This window comes from Rhincodon typus, unplaced genomic scaffold (genome assembly GCF_021869965.1).
Source record: "Rhincodon typus isolate 14 unplaced genomic scaffold, sRhiTyp1.1 hic_rhity00000051, whole genome shotgun sequence".
Lineage (NCBI taxonomy): Eukaryota > Metazoa > Chordata > Chondrichthyes > Orectolobiformes > Rhincodontidae > Rhincodon > Rhincodon typus.
Genome location: NW_025965689.1, coordinates 267,633 through 278,808, shown reverse-complemented (window position 1 = coordinate 278,808; position 11,176 = coordinate 267,633). Strand labels below are relative to the sequence as shown.

The 11,176-nt window shown below is 39.9% G+C and overlaps 2 protein-coding genes across 5 annotated transcripts in view; both read right to left on the bottom strand.

Annotated features, from left to right (window-relative positions):
• LOC109929682 (histone H2B 7-like) overlaps positions 1-11,176 on the bottom strand; it is an 823,479-nt gene that overhangs the window by 620,443 nt on the left and 191,860 nt on the right. Inside the window, exons 1-2 of one of the 4 annotated variants that reach the window (XM_048621025.1) lie at positions 7,986-8,111; positions 5,523-5,590 (exon numbers count right to left, since the gene is read on the bottom strand). The gene's annotated coding sequence lies outside the window, so the exon portion shown is untranslated. Of the gene's footprint in view, positions 1-5,522; positions 5,591-7,183; positions 7,325-7,985; positions 8,112-11,176 lie in introns of those variants that run through there. The other 3 variants (XM_048621029.1, XM_048621027.1, XM_048621024.1) reach the window with 3 other exon arrangements.
• The window catches only part of LOC125488138 (histone H2B 7-like), an 844,706-nt gene that overhangs the window by 641,682 nt on the left and 191,848 nt on the right, over positions 1-11,176 (bottom strand). The window lies entirely within an intron of this gene.

Below are 11,176 nucleotides of genomic sequence, written 5' to 3'. Positions count from 1 at the left end.
TAGTTATTCATCTGCAACTATCAATTTCTGCAATGTGAATAGAAAAACGTAGTTTTGAATTTGTAACTCTCAGTTTCCTCTACGTGAATATGTTATCGATTTCTACCTGTCGTTCTTGGCTATGTGCATATACGGACATTGTTATCAATCTGTCCCTGTCATTATCTGCAGTGCGAATGTTTAAGTGCATTTATAAACGTTTTCCAGTCAGTTTCTGTGTTGTGAATATGGAAATATAATTATTAATTTCTCCTTGTCAGATTCTGCTCTGTGAATATGAGTGCGTAGTTATTCCATGTTTATGCCATGTGAGGCTTGGGAGTGTTACTGTGAGTCTCTTCCGATCAGTTTCTGCTTTGTAAATATGAGTATAGTAATATCGTCAAAGAGTCATGCAGCTGGGAAACAGACCTTTGGTCCAACAGTCCATGCTGACCACAGGTACCAATTTCAATTTTTCTTTTCAGCATCCGCCTGTTGTACGACAGAGAGTTTTCTAATGTGCTGCCAATCTGAATTAAAGATGGGTATTGGTCTAAGTCACACTGTCCTTTTCTAAATGTCTGCTTGTGTTTCTAGTTCTGCATGTACGGTCTGATACCCTTTATGAGGTGGGATTAATGTGTTATAAATTAGTTTTTCTTACATTAAGAAAGTGTGGACATGCTTCTGCCATAGTTAGTCTCTCACCGAGATTGTAAGTGCGGTTATAGTTAGTTTTCATCAGCATCGGGCTGACAGTCAGCATAGGATCTATTCAGTCTCTGGTATTGTGTGTCAATGTGTTCCTCATGCTTTGTGATCATATTTCACATGAGTACATGAATGTCATGTTATGCTGAACATGTTACTTGTAGGAATTGCTGACATTCTTTTGTTGTTTAAATATCTGCTGCTCAACATGAATGAGATTTTACCCAATGCCATATGAATCAGATCCTATAAATGAAATGAGATAATTCAATACCTTTTCCAGTCTCTGACACTGTAGATGCAGTTTGCTTAACGTCCACAATATTAAGTCTCTATATGATTTATGATTACAAGTTTGATCAGGATTGGTCAGTTTCATCGGAATGTGTATTTCAAATTTATTCCTTCTGTAACAAGATCATTATATGAGCATTTCTTCAAACTATTTCCAATAATCTCTGGTTATCTGTTTGTATCTGTATCTGTTTGCGACGCTATTTGATTTCTTTTTTGGTCCATTAAACAACAACATCTTTATTCAGTACTTTTGTATGAGATGTGTGCTGCTTTTTAATTTGTACCTCTTTGGAAGCAAATTAAATTGCAATGTTTGTTTCATCTTAAACTTGGCCTAAATGTATTTCCTTCAGTTTCTACAAAGGAAATTGATACATTAGTTACGTGTCCAAACCTAAGACACCGTGAGATATTTGGAGGCATATTTAATCTGGATTTCAATTTATTTCTTAGGCTGTTCAGTAGAATTCATCGTTGATCATGCAATAGCTTCAGTATTTTCTAATGTAGTGAACAAGACTAATTTACTTTATGCCGAGATGATACCTCATACTTAATCCTAAAGGAAAGCACTCACAATATGAGATTGAAGTACTTCACTCTCACCCAGGCCTGTTAACGCTTAATGAAAGGCTAGCTCTCCCAACTGTGTGATCTTTAAGAGTAATGACATTTTTTTTTGTTTTTGCCTGGGTATCTACTAACCTGGCAGCATCTCTGTGCTTTGTAAGATATTCTGTACCCACTGTGTATTGGCACAATCTCATTGCACTATTTGTTGTATCAGAAAATCAGTTTCCTTCAAGTCCTTAATTGCATGAATAAGGAGAATAACTGGTGCAGCCTATTTGGTCTTCTTTGTGAATGCACAATTAGTTTTGTTTCTTCCATTCACTTGTACAATTTATGCATTTGGGAAGTACTTCTCTACCCGTCGATATGTGCTGTTCAATGGAATTGCACATTTCAGTCTATTGTCCTTAAAATTTAGCTCATATGTGACAGGCTGTTAACAGAGAACAGCCAGATTATTTTGTGAAGAACTTGGAAACTAAAATTTAACACTGAGGACTAGGGCTGCTCTCTGTTGTGTAAATGCCCAGATTTTATATAGAAAGATGTTTTTGAAAAGAGCCGCTGTTATGAAACATGACAAATACATTTAATTGATCCTATTTCCATCTTCCTGCATTGCATTACTGAGCAGTTTAAATATTTCTTGTGAAGTGGAGAGCCAGTTACCACAATGGGAGAGGAGAGAGTTTTCGGTTCATCTCTCCTGTCGCAAATGGGAAAGAGCCTATGTTCTTCAGTTGTTTGTGCCTACAGCATTTATGAGCAAGTGAAAATGCAAGTCATTGCAACAGAAAGGAGTCTGTGCTTTTCTTCAGAGTTGACGAGGGAAAAGCAATGGACCTTTGTAACTGATACATTGCAGAGTCGAACCAGCAGTGGTGATATCAAAAGATGATATCACAGGATGATATTAGCATCGTTCAACATTGCATAGCGACATAAGTTTTGGAATACTGCTCAAGTAAAGATGTTAATTTAATATGTTATTACCAAAGGGAAAGTGAAATGAACAAATCAACTACATTGCAGTTGACTGACCACAATGTTGCTTGTGCAGGAAAGAAAATTGGCTTATTTACTTAAATTTGTTTCATGGCGCGGACATTACCCTGCTCTGTGTTGAAATTTTGTTTTCTGTCATGCAGTGGACAAAACTGGAATAGTCAAACTAAATTTACTGAAGAATAAATACTGTTGAACTCTCCTTGCAAAATATAAATGAGAATGGTTATATTATTGTATTTGCTTGTTTGAAAAAATGGCATGTAGTTTTCTTGTGTTTTATGTAATAACTCATATGGAGTGTCAAGAGAAACACAAGGCTATTTGAACAAAATTTAAGCTAATTTGAAAACAAAAGGTCCATGATTATGAAGTCCTCTTGCTGAGGATAGAATAAAAAAAATCTATTCCTGCTAAGTGAAAAAATTGAGAACTATCTGGTGATAAAGGTGGGGATGGTAGTTCCTCTTGCACCATGATACATTTATGGAAATTGAATGCTGACTGAATGAGTGTAGAATTGTTGGCTGGTTATTTCTTAACAGTGCAGACTTGATGAGAGAAAGGACTGTTTGCTGTGCTGCAGGCGATGAATGTATGTGTGTGAGTGATAATCATTGTTCTGTACTTGTCAGTAGCTGTCATGTGAAGATGTGAGTGTAATCATCAATCTGTCCCTCTCAGTTTCTGCTGTGTAATATGAGTCTAGTTATCAATCTATACCCATCAATTCCTCTTTCGTGAATGCGGAAGTGTGTTACAAAGAACAAAGAAAATTACAGCACAGGAACAGGCCCTTCGGCTCTCCAAGCCTGCGCCGATCCAGATCCTCTATCTCAACCTGTTGCCTATTTTCCAAGGATCTGTATCCCTCTGCTCCCTGCCCATTCAAGTACCTGTCGAGACACATCTTAAATGATGCTATCATGCCTGCCTCTACCACTTCCGCTGGCAACACATTCCAGGCACCCACAACCCTCTGCGTAAAGAACTTTCCACACATATCTCCCTTAAACTTTTCCCCTCTCACCTTGAAATTGTGACCCCTAGTAATTGAGTCCCCCACTCTGGGAAAAAGCTTCTTGCTATCCACCCTGTCGACACCTCTCATGATTTTGTAGGCCTCAATCAGGTCTCCCCTCAACCTCTGTCTTTCTGATGTAAATAATCTTAATCTACTCAACCTCTCTTCATAGCTAGCGCCCTCCATACCAGGCAACATCCTGGTGAACCTCCTCTGTACCCTCTCCAAAGCATCCACATCCTTTTGGTAATGTGGTGACCAGAACTGTACGCAATATTCCAAATGTGTTCGAACCAAAGTCCTATGCAAATGGTACAAATATGGTATCTGTCAAATTCTTCTGTGAATATAAATGTAGCTATCAATCTATATATGTTTATGCTTTCTTTTCCTGTCATGTCTGCATGTAATTGTCTTTCTGTCCCTGTCATTTTCTGATGTGTGAATATAGTTATCAATATGTGCCTGTCAGTTTCTTCTCCATGGCTGTGCGAGTGTATTTACCCATTTATCCCAGTCAGATCCTGCCCTGCAAATCTGAGAGATGAGTTATTAAACTAAACCTGTCACTATCTGGTTTGTGAATGTGTGAATGCATTTATTATTCTCTCCCTGTCAAGTTTCTAGGGTACAGTTCAAGTTTTATTCTGGCTTGGTCAGTCTCTGGTCTGAATGCGTTTAGAGTTTAATGTTCATATGTCGATGCAAGCTCACTGTATGAGACATTCTTAATTGTATAGTCAACAATCTAGGTTATCTGCTTGAACGTAGGTCATTTTCTGTATCGTTTCAGGTCAATATTTGATTTCTTCTGGTCCATTTAATAGCAAAGTTTATATTCAGTGGAAGTGTATCAGATGGGTTCCGCTATTCAGTTTGTTGTTTTGTGCAAACAAATTCAATGGCAATATCAGTTTCAATCTGAAACTTGTCCTGATATGCAATTTCTCCAGTTTGTACAAAAGGAAATGATACTTTAATTACCTCTCTAAGTCTAAGAGATGGTGAGACATAGAGGTGCAATTAATCTCTTGTTCGATATACTTCTTGGACTACTTCATGGGAATTCAGTGTGTCACAAAATTTGTCCAGTTTTTTCCAATGTAGCGAACGAGTGATTTTCACATTGTGAACACGGGAGTGCATGTACACATGGGAATTGAAGTATTTAGCTCACATTCTGTTCTGTTTGTCTCTTATCATGAAAGGCTAGCTCTCTGACCTGAAATCCGTGAGTGGAAATCATTTTCAATGTTACATGCTCTGAGGCTTGCAATATATATCATCTTTATGGCTGTTAGATGGTGTAACACATGTGATGGGATAGTGTATATATTTACAACTCATTGGAAATCACTCAGTGGAGTGTGTGCGCGTCGGAAAGTGTGTGCGTGCACTCTGTTAGCATTCTGTGTCAGGCTTTGGCACAGGATGTGCATTTGGAAGGCACGTTATTTAATTGTTCTGTCTATGCCTGGGACATCTATTTGTCAAAAGATTAATACTGTTCTGCTCGGTTACTGATAATGTGAATGCTTTCTTACATATCTGTGCTCATTATCTACTACACGTATGGTTGGTGTAACTATGTAACAGCATGAACTATTTCTTCACCTTGACAGTAACTTTAAAAACATGCTTACTAAATGTAGATTTACTGCAGTTCTTTTGTGTCTATTTCAGATGAAACTTCAGTCTATTCATTTCCAAAAATGTTGTAAGTGTCAAGAGGCTACAAATGGTGAAATTTTTTGAAACAGGGGAGGTGTGTATTGAGAAAACAGACAAAAAAAACTATTTGTATTTTGTTGGTTGTGTTTGACAGTTGGCTTGAATGCATATCACTGGAAATTGAGTTCAATGTGTCTCTGACTCAATCTGCTCTGTGCCTGTGGAAAGGGTGTTCTCGGCTCGGACAGTGCTAACATACCTGCTGTTTGTTAGGAGCAGCTGGTCACCCTTGGCTTTGTACTGAGCAAATATTACATTGTCTTGTTCCTGCAAGAAGACAGAAGAGTTAACTCCTGTAAATCAACATCAGCCAAGTTTGACAATGTCAAACAGATTAATGTAATATTCAGTTAATAATTATTTGGATGTTTCTTTTCTTTAACTTCTTCTGATGAAGAGCAGAGCTCGAAAAGCCTGTCATCTTAAATTAACCTGTTGGATGATGACAGTGTCATGAGACTTCTGTCTTTTCTTTAAAGTCATCAATTCAAACACAGGTCTGATTCCATTTTAACCTTGAGCTGTTCCTTGTCTAAGGATCATTCTTTTTTAAATATATATACTTCGATACCAATTGAGTGAGATCCAGAAATGGAATGACAATTGCACAGCTCCAGGTAAGGTGCTACCGAAGCTACTGCAATGTCTGCGCAGTTCATGTTACCAAATCCCAATGCACTAACTGTTGAATATGTTGACTTCAATCCATATCCTTTACAGGGTTCTTATATTTCCACAGTCTTGTCTGTGTTCCGACTTTGACTGCACAATGTCAACAAAACAGTGTGAAACAGAAGCCAAACAATGAATTTCCATCAGTGTCTGGAGATTTGAAAACTACAAGAATGGCCCCCAGGAGCTTCTTGCCGCTGTGTCTCCCTCAACAGGCCCACACACAGCCCGAGTGTGTTTGTGGAGCTGCAGTGGGGTAAGCCATCACATTCCTGAATTGATCACATTATGCGTTGGACAGGAATTGGGGAATCAGGATGCCAGTTACTCACAGTAGGATTCCCAGCCTCTGACCTGTCCTTGCAGCATCTGTATTTTTGTGCAAGTTCACTTCCAGAGTCATAGCTTGTTAAAGTGAAACAGCATGGAAATAGACACTTTGATCCAACTTGTCTGTGCTAGATTGGCATGCCAATCTGACCTTGTCCCATTTGCCAGCCTTTGGCACAGATCCCTCTAAAGCCTTCCTGTTCATGTACCCATCCAGATGGCGTTTAAATGTTATAATTGTACCCGACACCAGGAGTTCCTTTGGCAGCTGGTTCCATACATGCACCACATCCTGCACGAAAGAAATGTCCCTCAGGTCCTTTTTAATGCTACTTTCCCAGTTCTGAACAAAGGTCACCGGATCTGAAACGTTAACTCTGATTTCTCTTCACTGCCAGACTTGCTGAGCTTTTCCAGAAACTTCTGCTCTTGTTTGTTATTTTTGTCCTCCTCAGTCACTGATAACATCAAAAGTTTCCATCTATGTCTGAACTCAATATCTACTCCATATATGGTTATTGTAATGATGTAAAATGTTGATCTATTTGTATACCTTGATTGTAACTTTGAAAATGCCCTTACTTAATGTGAATTCATACAGTTATTGAATTGTGAAGAAGATTCAATCTATCCCTCTTCAAATGTTGTGAATGACAATGGGCTTTCAAAGATGAACTTTACTGGAACCAGGCTGGTTTATCTCGAGAATAGAGAAAAGAAAGATATATTTGTATTTTGTTGGTGGTATTTGACCCTTGGATTGATTGTATATCCCTGGACATTGAATCAGACTCGCATTGAGCTCAATCAGCTGTGACTGTGGAAAACATGTTCTCCGCTCTGACATTGGTAACATACCTGCTGTTTGGTCAGAGCAGCTGGTCACACTTGGTGTTGTACCGAGGAAATATTACATTGTCTTGGCCCATCAAATACATGCCCGGAAATAGAAGAGATATCTGCTGTAAATCAGCATCAACCGAGATTGAAAATATCAAACTGATCGATGTAATATTTAGTTAATGTGAATGATGATTCCTTGTTTTAAAGCCAGCAATTTGAACAGAGTAGGACCTGGTTACATAATTACTCTGAACTCCTCCTCGTCCCGTTCTTTTTGCGAAATTCAAAAAATAACAAACAATCACAAAAGATTAAAAAAAAACAAACCAACACCTGTACAGCTTCATGAATGGAACGCTTACACAGTTCAATATCCAGCTCCCAATTCACTAACTGTTGAATGGAAGGACAACGATCACGTTTTCGAATATTTTACTTGAGACTATTAACCCGGTTACTGCTATATTTATCACTTACATAACTATCACATTTGCATATAATGACTTTTCTTTCCCACGATTCAATGCCAATTCGCGTGAAACAGAAGCTAAACAATGATTTTCCATCAGTGTTTAGTGGATGAAAAACCACAAGAATGACCCCCCCCCCCCAGGCAGCTTCTTTCCGCTGTGTCTCCCTCAGCAGGCCCACACACAGCCCGAGAAAGGCCTCTCACTTCCCCACCACAGGCCGCTCACTCCAAGTTCCGGGACCAGTTCCTGCTCCGCTCGGCCTCTTACAAACAGCCTCCGGTTCTCCCTGAACTGAGCCCGAATCAATGCCGCTGTCGGAACCCCCCTCTGTGTCCCAGACTCACATCTCCATGTGCTGCTGGAAGGAGCCTGCTGTTCCCTCGCTTCCCCGGGCGCTGGTCTCTCCATTGCGGTCTGTTTCAAACAAACCTCTTCCACTCACTGAGTAAATGCTCGTCAATGGCAGCGCTGGGGCAGGGCTTCACGCATGCGCTTCTCCAGAGAGCCTGCAGCAGCATAGGGGGCGGGGCCAGCCTCGCGCATGCGCTACTTTTCCAAATAATTCCCAAAACAAACATCAATTGACCATTTCCCCAACTCACTTTTCTCCCAGTTTGAGCAAAGCAACTGGGGGCTGTGGGGGAAAGGACAGAGAACGTTTGCATATAATGACTTTTCATTCCCACGATTCAATGCCAATTCGCAAAAAACAGCGTGAAACAGAAGCTGAACGATGAATTTCGATCGTTTCCCGGATCATGTTAATAACTGCCTCCTTCCGGCTCTTTCACAATCTGATGGGGAAGTGGAGAAGCTGACGGCCATTCAGCCCGTTAGATGTTCTCCACAATTCAAAACATCACGTCTGATCTTATGTTAACTGTAGTATTCCATTGTGCTGACCCTCGTCCCCATATAGTAACACTGTCAAAGTAACATACAGAGCGATGAATATAACTGTTGGAGGGAGTCTTGCGGCGCAGTGGTAGTGTCCCTATTTCTGGGTCAGGAGGACCGTGCTGAAGTCACACCCGGAACTGAGGTGTGTGATAACATCTCTGGACTCGGTGCAAATAACAGTTTGGAGTAGATGACTGATTTTATTCTCGCATCTGCTGCAGACAGAAACCTTGTGATGAACAGGGTACCGCAAAGAAAGACTCCAGATGTTTTTGTTACTTACTCCTGGGAGATGGATATCGCTGGCTGGGCCCAGCAGTTATTGCCCGTCCCTAATTGCTCCTTTGAGAAGGTGGTGCCGAGCCGTCTTCAAGAACAGTTGTAGTCCATCTGCTGCCCACAATGCCATTAGCAGGCAATTCCAGTGTCTTGATCCAAGGATAATGAAGGAAAGGGGATATATTTCCAAGTTCGGATGGTGGGTGGCTTGGAGGGGAACTTGCCCTGTATCGAAATTGCGTTCCTTCACATCTGCTGCCCAAATCCTTTTAAGTGGATGTATTCGTGAGTATGGGAGGTGCTCGTTTTACAGTTCACAAATTTGTAGTTTAAGAGGGCTATTCAACTTAGTTTTTGATCCACAGAAGAGGCATACAAATTGAGAAGAAAAAGATATTGAAAGAGAAAAAAGAAGTCCCTGAAGCTGGGGAACATTTCAAAATCAGGAAAGAAGAAAAAAAAAGTATTGATGATGAAAGAGCAAATGAAGAAAAGGTTATGCTTGCAGAAGCCATTAAAAAAAAAGACTAACCGTTAATGTATTGATAAATATGTAAAATGAGAATGGAAATAAAACTACTTTGGTAAACACGTCACTTACAATCAAAAAGAGGGGAGTTCATTACAGGGAATAAAAAATGTCTATCCAACTGAATACTTACTTTTGTTCTATGTTCACAAAGGAGGACACATATAACACACCAGGAATGCTGGGGAAACAGAGTTCAGTGCGAGGGAGAAACTGAATCAAATCAGTATTAGTCAGTAAATTGTGTTGAAAAATTTGATAGGATTGATGGCTGGGAAACACCAGGGACAGATAATTTAAGTTCCAGAGCACTTAACCCAGTAGCCTTTGAAATAGTGGATGTATTGCTGGTCATGTTGCAAACCTCTATAGGCTCTATAATAATTTCCAAAGATTGGAGGGTAGCCAATGTCAGCAATCTATTTGAAAAGGGAAGTAGAGATAAAACTTGGAATTTTACACCAGTCAACCTGCAGGAAAAGAATATTTTATTGCAGATAATTTGGGATAAAATGTCAGGATCAGACAGAGTCAGCATGGATTTGAAAGGCCTGTTCCTCTGCTGTATTGTTCGATGCTCCCAGCCTGACAACTCTACTCAAGTAAAGATGATAAAGCAGAGGTGTTAATTCTAATTTACAAAAGCTTTTTATCCAAAATCCCACATAAGATATTAGCACGTTAAAATCAAGGAAATAGGATTGGTGCAGAGCATTGAGGATGACTTTCTAAAAAAAAACTAGTTGGATAAGAGGAAACACAAAAGAAATGAATGGATCTTTTTCTCAATGGCAAGCAATGACGAGGGGTCATGGTAAGAATCAGTTTTAGGATCAAAGCTCTTCACAATATATTCACAATGGTTTAGATGAGGGAACTAAATGTAGTATCTCCAGATTTATTGATGAGACAAAATTGGATTGGATGGTCAGCTCTGAAAGAGGATGCATTGTTTGTGAAGAAGTCGAGTCAGTGGGCAAATGCATCTGAGGCACTGTATAAATTGGATAAATGTAAGGTTATACACTTCGGTAGCAAAATAAAAGGAAGGCACGTCATTTTCTGGAAGTCCATAATTGGACCCAGTGGAATTTGCAACGAGACCTGGGTGCCCTCACAAACCAATCACTGAAAGTAAGCATGTAGGTGCAGCAGGCAGTAAGGAAGGCAACTGGTATGTTGGCCTTCATGGAGAGTGAATTTGAGTACAGGAGAAAGGATAAATTGCGACAATTTAACAGGGCATCTGTGAGACAACACCTAGAATACTGACAGCATGTGTGGTCTCCTTATCTGAGGAAGGATGGTGTTACTATAAAGGTAGTTTTAATGGGCAGATCACTGGGATGGAAGGAGAGGTTGAAGTGTTTGTGAATATATCGGCTTAAATTCAGAAGAATGAGGGATTCTCTTCGAAACCTGTAAGACCCTGGCAGACCTAAACAATGTACGTGCAGGAAGAATATTCCTGATGGTAGGAGTCATATGTTTCGGAGAAGGGATTGGCCATTTCGGGCTGAGAAAGTGAGAGTATTCTTCATTCAGAGAACGGTATGCCTGTGGAATTCTCTGCCACAGAAATCAGCTACATCCAACACACTGTGTGATTTCAAAATGGTATTGGGTGTAGCAATTGTGGCTAAAGGGAATCAAGGTATAGTTGGCTTAACGGCAAGAGACAGAGAGTGAAGATGGACGGCTGTTTTTCAGACTGGACGCCTGTTACCAGTGGCTTCCACAGCGATTGGTACTGGCTCCGTTATTGTTTGTCTTATATAAAAATGATTTGAATGAGAATATAGAAGGCATGGTAGCACGTTTGTGAAT